This window comes from Mustela nivalis (assembly GCF_964662115.1).
Source record: "Mustela nivalis genome assembly, chromosome: 8".
Classification (NCBI taxonomy): Eukaryota; Metazoa; Chordata; class Mammalia; order Carnivora; family Mustelidae; genus Mustela; species Mustela nivalis.
The window spans coordinates 23474610-23487478 of record NC_139027.1 but is presented as its reverse complement, the minus strand read 5'-3'; the positions used below and the strand labels follow the sequence as shown (position 1 = coordinate 23487478).

Below are 12869 nucleotides of genomic sequence, written 5' to 3'. Positions count from 1 at the left end.
TAATAAAGCTTTTTCTGTTTTGTTTTGTTTTAGAGAGGGATGGAGACATGGGTGGGGCAGAGGGAGAGGGAAAGAGAAAATCTTCAACTGACTCCATGCCCAGCGTGGAGCCCCTCGGGGTGCTTGATCTCACAAGCCTGAGATCATGACGTGAGCTGAAATCAAGAGTCCGACACTTAAGACTGAGCTATCCAGGCGCCCCAGGTAGTAATGTTTTAAATCAGGAAGATGGAAGTGGCGATCTCTGTACCCCTTCAATTTGGTGTTTAAATCTTTTCTTACAATAAGCTGGAAGGGCTACAACAGGAAAGTTGCCAAAGAGTTGCCTGATACACTCTGTTCTCCAGAGCAGCTCTGCCAGGGGTTCAATTTGGCACTGTGGCAGTGTCCAGAAGGAGATTTTGGTGCAGCAGGCTATCAGCTGCTTACCTGGCTAGGTCCCACACATGTCAACTCAAACTTATTCTTGTAAATGCTTCTCCGGAGGCAGCAGTCAAACTGTTCCACTCCACCAGAGTGTGCCCTAGAAGGGAAAGCGACAACATAAAAGGTAACAGGCATCGGAAGGATATCTGGAGACACCCTTGAAACCCACGTTCTAGAATCTAGGAAAGAGTTAGCAGTAAAAGGGCTGGCAGTTTTGGGAAGTACCAGATGGAAAGAGGTGGCACTCACAGGACGCCAGGATAGTGATGGGAGGAAAGGGAGAAATCAGCCCTGCCTACAGAATTCTTTGTCTCTTTTGGCTTCCCATAAAGTGTGAATTTCTCTTTCCTGCCGTTAATGTCATATTTTTAGGTTGGAGTCAAAAGGGAAGAGGAGAGTCTCTAGTTTCAGGGAGAGGGCTTTAGGCTAAGGCCGGATTTTTCCTAGTTTGGAGAAAGTCACCCAGGCAGAAAGGGATTACTAGTAAAATGCACCGCACAGAGTCATGAGCCATCCCGTTTCCAGGCCAAGGCAGTGACGGTATATACGTTGGCAATCTCCTTGGGCTTTGCCTCTTCCCAGATGCTTCTTCGAGGGCTCCAGTTGAGTACCCGAAGTCTGAAATTAAGGAGGTGGATTTCAGAAGAGATGGAGACTGAGCAAAAGGGTGGAAATGGGTGTGTAACAGAAGGCAATGAGTCTCGCTGTAGTAGAGAAGAGAGGAAGGGAGAGAGAACACACATGCTAGGGAATCTCATAGGAGAGGACTCAAAGGTTCAAAGGAAGGAAGGTGGGAAAATCAAGCCAAAAGTAAAATGGGGTGAGAGCGATAGGAGTGGAGAAAACAAAAGGAGATCATGGCTGGTGAGAAAAATGAGCTGTTAGCAAGGGAGAAAGAAGGAAAAAGAAACAGAAAACAGAAGGAAGAGACCCAGAAGGCATCAAAGGGGATAAAAGGACAGGACTAATAAAGCTGATGTGAGGGGACCGGGGCCCTTTATTTATTTTATTTATTTAATTCACCCTTCCATCATCCATCCCTTTCTTCCTTCCTTCCTTCACCAAACACTTAAGCATACATTATGTACTGGATGCTAATTTAGCCACTGGAGTGTTAAAAAAAAAAAAAAAACCCAAAAACGAATAGGCCCTCTTCTCATGGGCATTTCAGTTTAGCCAGGTAACTATAAACACCAAAGTGTAATATCATGCGACAAACACTGAGCCAGTGGTCTGAAAAGAGGCAACGGTAATACAAAGAGAGTGGAGATGAATTCCACTGTGGAGTCCCAGGCAGAGGCACAGAGACACAAAATCCTGGTGTATTGTGGAACTGCCAGAGTCCCAACAGATGGTGGGAGCAGGAAAAGGGAAGTGAGTGAATTAAAACCTGAGGATCTCTTTCAACCTACACTTGCTTTCCAACCATTCTCCCACTCTGGTTGAAAATAAGTGGGCTAGAGCAAGGTGTACACAGGGAAAGTAGGCAGAAGATGCACATGGAAAGGGACCCACCTGTCATAACTTCCCAACACAACAGACTGGCCCGCAGGGCTTGCAGCAGCAGTGGTGAACTCCCGCTCCTGAGGGTCACGGCTGTAATCAAAAGTTTGTAGCACGTGGCCTTCCTTTCCATAGGCTACAATTCTGCGATCACAGCCTGCAGCCACGATGCTGTTGGTTGCCCAAGCAAAGGCACAGGGCGGGCATGGCTGGATAACCGACTTCCCCTAAGACAGAAGTAAAGGGTTCCAATCGCTCTGACTCTGACAGCCTCAGCCAGAGGTTCTTCCATTCTAGGAAATATTTATACCCTGTATAAATCTTCCAACATTTTCCCACCCTAACACATCCTAATCTAGAGAAGTTCACAAACTGTTTTTAGGTTTTATACTCTTACACACATATGTATGACATACACACACACACATCTGACATTGTCCGCAAGAGGAAACCTGAAAAGGCTTGTATGTTGAGGTCTTTAGTAAAACCTATAAGGCCCCCAAAGGGACATATCCTACATTATCTAACACTGGGTAGGTCCACATGGACCTTTCTTTACAGAAGAAATAAATTTAATTATTACATGAGTAATTCTTTTTTTTAATCTCTTTTGGCTTCCAATAAAGTACGAATTTCTCTTTCCTGCCTTTAATGTCACATTTTTAGGTTGGAGTCAAAAGGGAAGAAGAGAGTCCCTAGTTTCAGGAGGAGAGTGCTTTAGGCTAAGGCCGGATTTTTCCTAGTTTGGAGAAAGTCATCCAGGCAGAAAGGGGTTACTTTCTTTCTTTCTTTCTTTCTTTTTTTTAAATTTTTAGTTATTTAAGGCATCTCTACACCTAATATGGTACTCAAACTCACAACCCTGAGATCAAGAGTCACATGATCCACCAACTGAGCCAGCCAGGCACCCCTCTAAGAGTAATTCTTAAGGAAAGTTACTCAAACAATAGAGAATTACATAAAGTAAAACATAAACATTCCTTGTATCCCCCACCCTTTCCCTTTTCTCTCTTGAGAATGACTTTTTTAAATGATTTATACACATAAACACACTTTTTACATAGATAATAATTTTCACTTTCCCTTACTCTCAGAATCCTATCCCCTCGATTCCTCATTGCCCACAAATATTAAGCTGTGGCCTCCCGAATAAAAATCTTCTCTGTGGCTGCATCTAAATGTGCCCCCGCCAATCACCTCAATCTTAATGTTCAACCTCCCCTAGGAGGGATCTTGGGTTTCTTTACCCCCATCTCACAGCATCCTTTAGTCCTACCCGTGACTCTCCAGAGCCTTCATCTTCGAAGAAATACCTAACAATGGTGCCAACTGCATGACCACAGAGAATTCCTTTCCCAGAGGAACTAAACAAGTGAGTGAATTGAAGAGGAAGAAGAAGAAAGAGATGACTGTCTCACCAAGAAATCACACTTCTGTGTCAAACATTACCCTACCTGGGCTCCCTGCTACCAGTCCTCCCCATCTTCCATATTATAGTCTCCCAGCCCCGACATCCCCATCGCTTCTTCCTACGTCTCCAAGCTTGGGATACTGCTCTTCCTTACTCACTTTGTTGTCAGTGATACCACGTAAGAATCTGTCCCATAGATGGTAGATGATTTATTAGTTTTAGTGTTTGCTAAAGAAACCTGAAAATGGGAAAATGGATACAAGTCTGGTTAGGTTCCTTTCAATCCCACCCAGATCCTAAGGAAAGAAAAAGAAATAACAAAAAACCGGTCCTTCCATTTTCTCCCCCAATATATAACTTGACCCTAAGGGAGACATTTAACTGTATTTCTCTCTCCAGAACCGTTACCCCACCCACAGCCTCTCCTGTTTTCTCTTCCTACTTTACCTTCCCTTCAGCCAGTCCAAAAACAATGATGTGCCGCTCTGCTGGCCACTGCAGACAGGTGACAGCACTCTGCAAGGAGGAAATCATGAAAAGGATAACCCTGTCCATGTCGCCCAGCACACTTATAACAAACTGAACCCCTGCCACATGCCACCGCCTACAGCGGAGAAGAGGACACAGCCGGGCTCATGGGGGGAAAGCAAGGAGGAGGGGCGCCTCGAAGCACCATCCTCCATCCTCTCAGCTGGAAAGGTCAGATGGACAAGTTAAAAATGCAACTTCCGGTTACATTTACAGGTAGCTATATTGATATAGGTTTGCTCATCCAAATCTCCCCAAGACAGGTCTGAACTTTACCGTCTGGATGAATTTCGTACAGATGACTTTCTTGTCATCCCTGCCAAATAAAAGGAGGGAAAACACATTAAAAACACTTTCATATAGAAAGTGCCACACGTGATGCTGGGGGGAGGGAAGAAAGACATGATACGTTCCCTGCTCCCCCTAATGTTGCCTACCCTGCCATAAGAGCCTTGAAAGGAGGCATAAAATGGAGCCCGAGCAGTTTTAGAACAGGAACAAAGATGCTGTGTCACCCAGGGCTCCCATCACAGGTCCTCATGTTGACCTTAGGCTGATTCCCCCAGGGATGGGATCTCACAACATGAGGCAGGCACAGATAGGAAAGCAGCAACAGACTCGGGAAGGCCTTTGCTCTCCACGTCCCAGCCTGGACCATCATCTTCTCTTCTCCCCTTTCCCCAGTGAGACATTTCTTCCTGCCTTCCCCTTCTTTTCCAGGTCACCCCCACCTCCCAGTCTCTATCCTCACCAATCTTCACCAATCTTGTACACATAGATGATGCTGTCGGTCTGTCCTATGGCAATTTTAGTGGAATCGGGAGAAAAAGCCATGCCTTCACCATATAGCTCTTCTTGCCATACTAAGAGATAAAAAAGGAAATGAAAAAAAAAAAAAAGTCATGAGCACACATGGGAGAGAAAAGAGAAGAAAAGATGTTTGTGTGACTGTATTGAGCGTGAGGGATTTATCCTGAGAAAAGACGGGGCAGGCCATTTCCTAGGCAGATGGCTGGGGAAGTTAGGAAGTTTTCCAGATTCCTAAGACCCCATGAACAGTTTGACACACAGAGTACTCTCTTCACCTTCAAGTTAGCTGGTTTGGTGGAGAATTTCTCTCTCCGCTCTCCATGTCATCCTATAGCAACACCACTCAGTCCACTGTGCAGACCGCAAACTTGGCATTGTTCTGGGACCAAGCCATGCAGGTCACCTTTGCAGCTCTATCCTGCAGAGGCAGAGGGGGTGAAAATAAGCCCAGCTGTTCGTCTAGAGTGACAAAAGCATTTTAGTTCCTTTAGCTCTACTTTGACTTTGGTCAATTCTCCACATCATAGTCCTTAAAACAAAAGATGCATCCTGGTCTCCAAGGCTATAAAACTCTGGCCCAGGAGAACAAGGTGCTTTAGAAACCCATAATGCAAATACACTTGTAGGTGACATGCAGAATCAAGTGTACCGATGTGCCCTTGCAATGGCCTTGCTCCCTCATAGCTCAACTGAAATAAAATCAATTGGTCTGATAAGTTTGTTTTTTTTTTAATAGGTTCTGGTCTTCGGCCATTCATTCAATATATACATTTTTTTTCATTCAATATTATTTTTAAAAGGTTTTATTTATTTATTTGACAGAGAGACAGCGAGAAAGGGAACACAAGCAGGGGAGCAAGAGGGAGAAGCAGGCTTCCCAGTGAGCAGGGAGCCCAATGTGGGACTCAATCCCATGACCCTGGATCATGACCTAGCTGAAGACACTTCATGAGTTAGCCACCCAGGCACTCCTCATTTAATATTTTTTGAATACCACACTGAGAAAGGAATGTAGTCAGGGGCTGAGAGGAAGACAAAGAGCAAAGTACGGTCCCTGGCCCCAGACTAATAACATGTGCAAACAGGAAAAATTCCATTAGAGAGGCCTGTACAAAGCACGATGATAGTTTGGAGAAGCCTGAAATCTGAAATCGTTTTATGTTTAAATGACCAACTTTAAGGTTTGAAGAATTGGATGTAGTTAAATGGGGGAAGTTATCTGAAGTAGAAGGAATGATAGGAGCAAAGGCAAATCTCATTAAGAGACAGTAATTTAATACAGCTGAAACTATCTTGCAACTAGAACAGAAGAAGTAAGGCAGGAAAAACAAGGAGGCCAGTACAAAAATACTTTGAAATTTGGCCAAGGGGGTTAGGCTTATTTGGTAGCAAAAAGTTAGTGAAAGTTCTGGAATGGGGAGTAAAACAATCAGAGTTGAGATTTAAGATGAAATTGCCACCAGCTTATTTTTTTTTAATCACCCCCCCCCAAACTACGCACTGCTCTGAAGTCCAATTTTGAAGTGATCATCTCCCAGTCGATTATTCTCTTCCACATCTGTCCACCACCTGGTCCTCAACGGTTCTGCACTAGGGACTTCCCTCCTTGAAATAAAATATTTAGCCTCTGCTCCAATTGTGTGATTAATTACTTGGGCTCCAGAGCTCTGGTTTGAAACTTTGTTACTTGTCACTCCTAACCCAGGTACCTCCAAAGTCCCAGGTTTAAAAGGCCTTTTCCCCCCCTCCCCTCCATCAAAATCTTCAGAGTCAGAAAATAGCCTCACCACCACCTTTACCCCCCCATCCACTGCTTGATTAAATTAGGTTTGAAGGGCTGAAGATTCCTCATTTTCCTTGCTCATCATCTTCCTTCATCATTTTGCCAATCCTGGGCCTTTGCCCTACCCTGCATCATGACATCTTATTTTGAAAGACTGAAGGGGATTTTCAATTCCAATTATTCCATTAGGGTAAAGGAATTTTTAAATTACAATTTCGGGGGCAGTTTCCTGAGCAATGAGCACTTCTCTCTTTTGTTCTAATTTCCCTCTATTCTCCTAATACCACATTCGCTGTGAAGCCTTCCTCATTCCTCATAGCACTGCCTGAGGATTCAATGGGGAACGAGAGTAGAATAATAACTAACCTTTAACAAGATCTTTCCATAGACTAGGCAGTTTGATAGATGCTCAATATGCATTGTCCTTTTACTTCATAACGCTGAGACAGAGATGATTATGCATATTTTACAGATGGGGAACCTGAGGTTCAGAAAAGTTAAGTAATTGGCTCAAATTTACATACACAGTTCATGTTTACTGTAATATAGTTAAGTCAGGGGCCCCTGGCATCTCCCATGAAGAACTGATTTTCACAACCACAGCAAAGACCCACTGAGAGCCGCTCTGCTCGTGTGGCTCCTGTGGCTGCCCCGCAGCGGGGGGACCAGACCGGTGTGTCAGCGCCTAAAAGTGTTCGTATCCAGAGCCCTGCCGTGATTTTATTTCTAAATTCATGTACTGTACATCCTTAAGTGAAAATAAATGTCATACTCTTTTCTAACCACAAGAAAATAAAAGATTTATATCCCCGTATGTCTGACTCCACAAACCACAATCCTAACTCTTTAAATGATGCTGTCTGGCTACATAGCAAACATTCACTAATGGCAGATACTATCATTAGTTTTGTCTGAGTCTATCCTTTTTATTTTGGATGTTCTCTCTCGTCTATCAGATTCTACAGGGCTTTTTAGTTCGCGAAGGCTTTTGTGAACTCTTCCCCCAAACCCCTCAGGTTGCTATTATTGTTACTCCCATTTTCCAAATGAAGCCGCTGGGTGGGCGCTCAGAGACTGTGTGCCGAGGGCTTCAGGTCAGCGGGATTGGACCATTTATTGAAAGTGCAGCTGACACTGGGACTTGAGTGCTGGTCTCCTACCTCCAAAACCCAGCCTCTCTTCAGCATGGTTCCTCTCCCGGTGCCCAGCCTTTTCCGAATCTGAGATCTTCATCATCAGAACGAACGTGAGGTCTTCCGCACTCCGTCTTTGGGGCTTTTACCTAAAGCGCTTGTTTATCCGGGCGCAGACTTAGGCTCGCTGTTTCCATGTGCGCCCAGCACGGGGCCTCGTACACAACTGATGTTAAAGGAAACGGACGAAAGCTACCGCGGTTAGCGGTCCGTCCTGCTACTGCACACTACCGACCGAGCAGAGATTCCGCATACAGTAGGCGCTCACCATCGTGAGATTTCAGTTCCCCCCACTTCTCTGGGAACGTTAAGGCTGGCGGGGGAGGGAAGAGGCACGCAACTCCTCACCTGAGGGCTCAGCTGGGTCCTCAGGTGCTTCAATTGCCAGAGGAACACCTGTCTCTCTGATGCCACCAATCAGCGACAACTCCCCTGGTTACCTTGACAACCCGTAACGCTGCCGCAGCGACTGCCGCTGACGCGCTGTCGCTGACGCTAACGCTGACGCGAGTACAGCGAGACACACTTCGCAAAGTCACCACATAGCTTCGCTGTGAAGCCGAGAGAACGTGCGCAGGCGCAGTGAGGTCTAGGGCGGGACCGAGAGGAGGCGAATCCTCTCTTCAACCAATCCTGTCGTCGCTTGCAAACTCAAGCTCAAGCCACGCCCACGAGCCCTCCGCAAACTCGAGGTCCTATGGCATCGCGGTATTCCTCCCGCCTGGATTGTGAGTAAAGTGTGGCTGAACACTTCTTTTAATCCTTACAACCCTGGAGGAAGGCAGGGCGGTTGCTTTCATACGTTTTGCAGCAGCCCGGGTTGAACCCAGATAGGCCCTATGATGTGCACGGGGTATCACAAGGCTAGTAATGATAGCTAACCGAATCCTCAGGATGCGTCTGCCAGGTACCGTGCAAAAGGTTGTAGATGCATTATCTCATTTAATCTCAAAGACAGCTTCAGAAGGGGATGGCACTATTAGTTCCATTTCACATGCCAGGAGACTCGGGATTAGAGGGGTCCCTTAACAAATGAACAGTAAACGATGTAACTGGGAATCAACCCGGAGCTGATGCATTGAAACAGCCTTTATATTCTGAACTCGTAGCTCCCTATATCTATGCCATGCTTCTATACCCCGTGCCACTTCCATCCCAAGAGATGAGGTGTCCAGAGTCCGAGATGTGAGTGTTTCCGCGCCAGTGGCCAGTGAGAGGTACTACTTCAGAACTGGGTAGCAGTGGATCAAAGGCTGCTGCCCAGATCTGGATGCTTTTGTGGTTCAAGGCAGAGGGCCAATGAGAACGGGGCTTATCTGATAGGATGAAGTTAAGTCTTGTGATACCTGGGGTTGGAGCTTGGTGAGGTAGAAAGGATGATGACTCTTGATCTGTTTGGATTGGAGTCCCTTTCAGAATTACTGGTCTAAATTCTTGAAACATGCCAAAGACACTGAGATGCAAAAAAGGAGCGTTCATACACCTCCTCTGGAAAGATCCAAAGTTGAGAAGACCTGTAATTCTCCAGAGAGTATGATGTCCAGATTCTGGGTTCTGCAGCTTTTCCCCCACTGTGGCTTTTCTCTCACTGGCACCATCCCCCCACCCTTGGAATTTAGGAAGCAGTAGAGGAAAGCCTCTATTTTCACAGGAAGGAAGTAGCCCCAGAGCCCAAAGTATAAGTCTTTTGACAGGGGAGTTCCAACCCTTCAGTTTTATTTCCATCCTCCTCCTCTGGATATAGTGGCAGAGAGTGAATATAAAGTCATTTACACTTTACAGTTATTATGGACTTTGACCGAATCAGCGAGACAGAGGCAGACAGAAAGAAAAGGAAAAGTGAGTGCGGGGAAGACTAGGAGTACAGGAGTGCACAGGATAGGAGCACGTGGCACTGAAGGATCCATTAGCGGAGCTTCTCTTTCATTTGTCTCAAAACACCGTTCAGTCCCTTTCTGGAAACTAACTCGAGGTTGATGGAGGAGTCAGAGGAATCAATGGTGAAAAGCGTGGGTGTCAATGTGGGCAGTGAACTTAAAAAGGTTACTGGCCCCTCTCATGTGGTATGACTTTCGTTTCCACGGATGCAGGAGAATTTATATCCCTCCCCTTCTTTCCCTTCTCCCCCGTTCCCACTGAACAAAACAAAAGGAACTAGGGCTCTAGTTCTAGGCACTGATTCCTAGAATTATTTCTCTTCTGGACTTCCCTCCACCCTGGGTTTCTGTTTTCCCTCTCCTCCTTCCCATCTTCCTTCCTGACCTTCCCCTATTAGGCCCAGAGTACCAAGTTCAGGCTAAATCCTTGGATGCTGTGTGTGTGTGTGTGTGTGTGTGTGTGTGTGTGTGTGTCTGTCCCCAAACCTTGTGCCTGCTGCGGCTCCCACCTCCAGATCCAGAGGCGTGAGTGAGGCCTGGGCTTCCTGTCTGCATCCTTGTGCCCCTTCCCTCTAGAGGTCTGGGTATGAGGCAGCCCTGCCAATCACAGAGGAGTCAAACCCACTGACCCAGGACCTCGACAAAGCAGATGCCGAGCAAACTGTTCCATTGCTGGGACAATGTGATACTGAGATCTTCCAGGAGGAGGGGCAAGTCATGCCCACAGACCAGGTAACCCAGACCCATCCCCTGGATACTGAAAATAAAGATGCCAGCTCCATGCCAATGGTCCTTCGTGTTTGAGACCTGAGAGCCCCTCCACCACACCATTCATTCCTCCCCCTCCCCCAAATCCACTGCCCTTTTCTTGGCTTCTGATTCCCACCTGCTCCCTACAGAGACTGTATAGTGAATCAGTTCTGACCACCATGGTGCAAGTGGCTGGCAAAGTGCAGGAAGTGCTGAAGGTACAGTCTCTCTGTCTCCTCCCCTCCTAACTCCTCTCCCTCCCCCCTTTCTCTTTTCTTCGCTTCCACTTCTCATTTTACTCCATCTCCATTCTCCTTTCTCCCAGTTCTCCCTCTGGTGTCTTTATTGTCATCTTATTAATCAACAGTAATTATAATAACTATTATCTACATCACACTCTGTAATTGACATTGTGCTTTCACACTCATTACCTTTGCAAAAACCTGTGAAATGAGTGTGATTGTCTCCATTTTTTTTTTCCAGATAGGAAAACAAAGGACAATCACAGTAGCTTGCCCAAATATATCCAGCTAATAATTGCTGGGTAGCTCTGCTTTTTATTGAGTGATTGGTGGATGACAAAGCTGCTCTTGGTCCTTTCTGGAATGAGTAAGGTTGGAGTAAGTAGCTCAGCCAGAGTTGGGAGTCAGACTGAAGTTTCGTTCTCAAATCCAGGCATCTTTCTGTTCCCTTTTGTGGTTAAGGAGGGTTAAGGAGTCTCCCCAGGAGTTCTTCTGTTGCTGACAAAGAAGGAATGTGCATCCCCCAAGCTGAGCTAGGAGCTAGGCCTTGGTGACACTGGGAATTTTTCTTTCTGTGGGAGCTGGTGGTGCTGAGTGGAGGGGGCAACTCTGGCAGGGTGGCGTTTCTCATGTCGGTGAGTACCCTGATCCCTGATTTTCCTTCCTCTGCCTTCTCGGGGTAACCCTCAGGACCATAAAGCTCATCATAGCTAAGCTCCTAGGTGGCCCTCTTGAGGCCTGGCTCCCTCTCTTCTCAAAGACAGATCTGACCGCGGAACCCCGTATCTTCGGAACCCATCTGGGCCCCACTCCATCTATTGAGGGTGTCTCTACAGCCCATGCACCCCAAGCTGTCATCTGCAAGTAGCTTTCGATGTGCCAAATTCCAAGCAGGACTGGCTTAAGCGCTGGCCTGAGGGAATCCTCACACTCGTTGTCAAAATCCAAGGTTACCGCTCCCTTCACTTTCATCACTAACTGGTGTCCTTCCCCGCTGACAGGTCTCCTTCAACCACCTGATGAAAGGTCTAGGACAGAAACCTCTACACCTACCTCATTGCAAGCAGTGACAGGTAAGCCACGTTTGCCTGTGAATATTTTCTTTGGCCTGGATAGTGTTTTCTAGAAATAGAATTTTAAGGCTTTCAGGTGGAGATCGTGCCCAGTTTGATTTGGTCCCCATTATTTCTTATTGCCTTATCCTCGGCCCATTTCACATACTCATGTCACCTGACTGGCCCTTGTTGGAATTGGAGTGTCCAGCTCTAGAAAGTGTCTGTTGTGGTGTTCAGCAACTAGTAGGTGTTTCAGTCAATGATATCTTTCCATCATTCCCTTTTCTTCCCTAGTATACCATGATCTTCTGCTTTCCAACCAGTGCCACTGACTTTGAGTCTGTCCTCCTGGGTCTGTGGTGGCATCTAGGGAGGGGACAGAAGATAGTGCCCTGCACGGGATTGAAGAACTGAAGAAGGTCTGTGTTTTCCCCTGATAGTCAACCAGACGTCTCTGTCTGTTCCTTCTCACGAAGACACTACAGTCCCCATTCAGCCAAAGCCCGTTCTCTTCTCCAGTCCTGACCCTGACATCTCCATGCAATAGATTTGTATCCTAGAATCCTGGTGGCACTGTCTCACCCACCCTCCTCTCCTAGGTGGTCGCTGGGAAGAAGAGGGTGATTGTCATTGGCATTTCTGTGGGACTCTCTGTGAGTGTGAAGACAGCCTGGGGGGATCCATTCTACAGGGAGGAAGGGGGTGGGGGCAGAACAGCATGGAAAATAGATTGAGGAAGTGGGTACTAGAAAACAGAAAGGGTTCGCACAAGGAATTTTGATTTTACTCTCACTAATTGAGACCCAGCTGCATGAATGTGGAATGACAGGGAAAGGATCCGATTCCAGAATACCTGTGTATCACTCCATTCAACAAGCAAGGTAGATGGACTAGTCCCAGGGTCAGCAAACCACAGTGGCCAATCATGCTGCTGCCTGTTTATGTAAATAAAGTTTTATTCAGACACAGCCATTTGTGTTTACATAAGATCTATGGCCACTTCATGCTACAACGATAGGGTTGAGTATTGCAGAGTCCACAGGGGCCCCAAAGCCTAAAATATTTACTCTCTTGCTCTTTACATAAGAAGCTGACCCCTGGACCTGTCCTTTGCTACTTAAGCATGGTCCTTGCTTAGCAACATCTGTATCTCCAAAGATTTGCTAGTAATGTAGAATCTCGCCCCCCACCAAGACCTACTGAGTCTGAATCTGCATTTTGACAAGATTCCAAGCACTGGATTTGGTGTCCCCAATTTTCTCTCACCACTGCAGTGTACTGATTCTAACAA

At 46.4% G+C, this 12869-nt stretch overlaps 1 long non-coding RNA gene and 1 pseudogene across 5 annotated transcripts in view; one reads left to right on the top strand and one right to left on the bottom strand.

Moving 5' to 3' along the window:
• The window catches only part of LOC309870611 (intraflagellar transport protein 172 homolog), an 89515-nt pseudogene that overhangs the window by 22132 nt on the left and 54514 nt on the right, over positions 1-12869 (bottom strand). The window contains exons 3-10 of the transcript XR_014316507.1: positions 4620-4731; positions 4145-4184; positions 3788-3856; positions 3499-3578; positions 3206-3293; positions 1942-2156; positions 921-1044; positions 430-523 (exon numbers count right to left, since the gene is read on the bottom strand). The product of XR_014316507.1 is annotated as an intraflagellar transport protein 172 homolog (transcript). The remainder of the gene's footprint in view (positions 1-429; positions 524-920; positions 1045-1941; positions 2157-3205; positions 3294-3498; positions 3579-3787; positions 3857-4144; positions 4185-4619; positions 4732-12869) is intronic.
• On the top strand, positions 8271-12119 carry LOC309871818. Of its 4 annotated transcripts, none has more exons than XR_014315496.1 (4): positions 8271-8561; positions 10108-10263; positions 10431-11596; positions 12019-12119. It is a non-coding gene; the product is annotated as an uncharacterized lncRNA (long non-coding RNA). The 4 variants fall into 4 exon arrangements; XR_014315497.1 differs by having other exon boundaries at positions 10108-11158; positions 11525-11596; XR_014315495.1 differs by having other exon boundaries at positions 8271-8382; positions 10108-11596.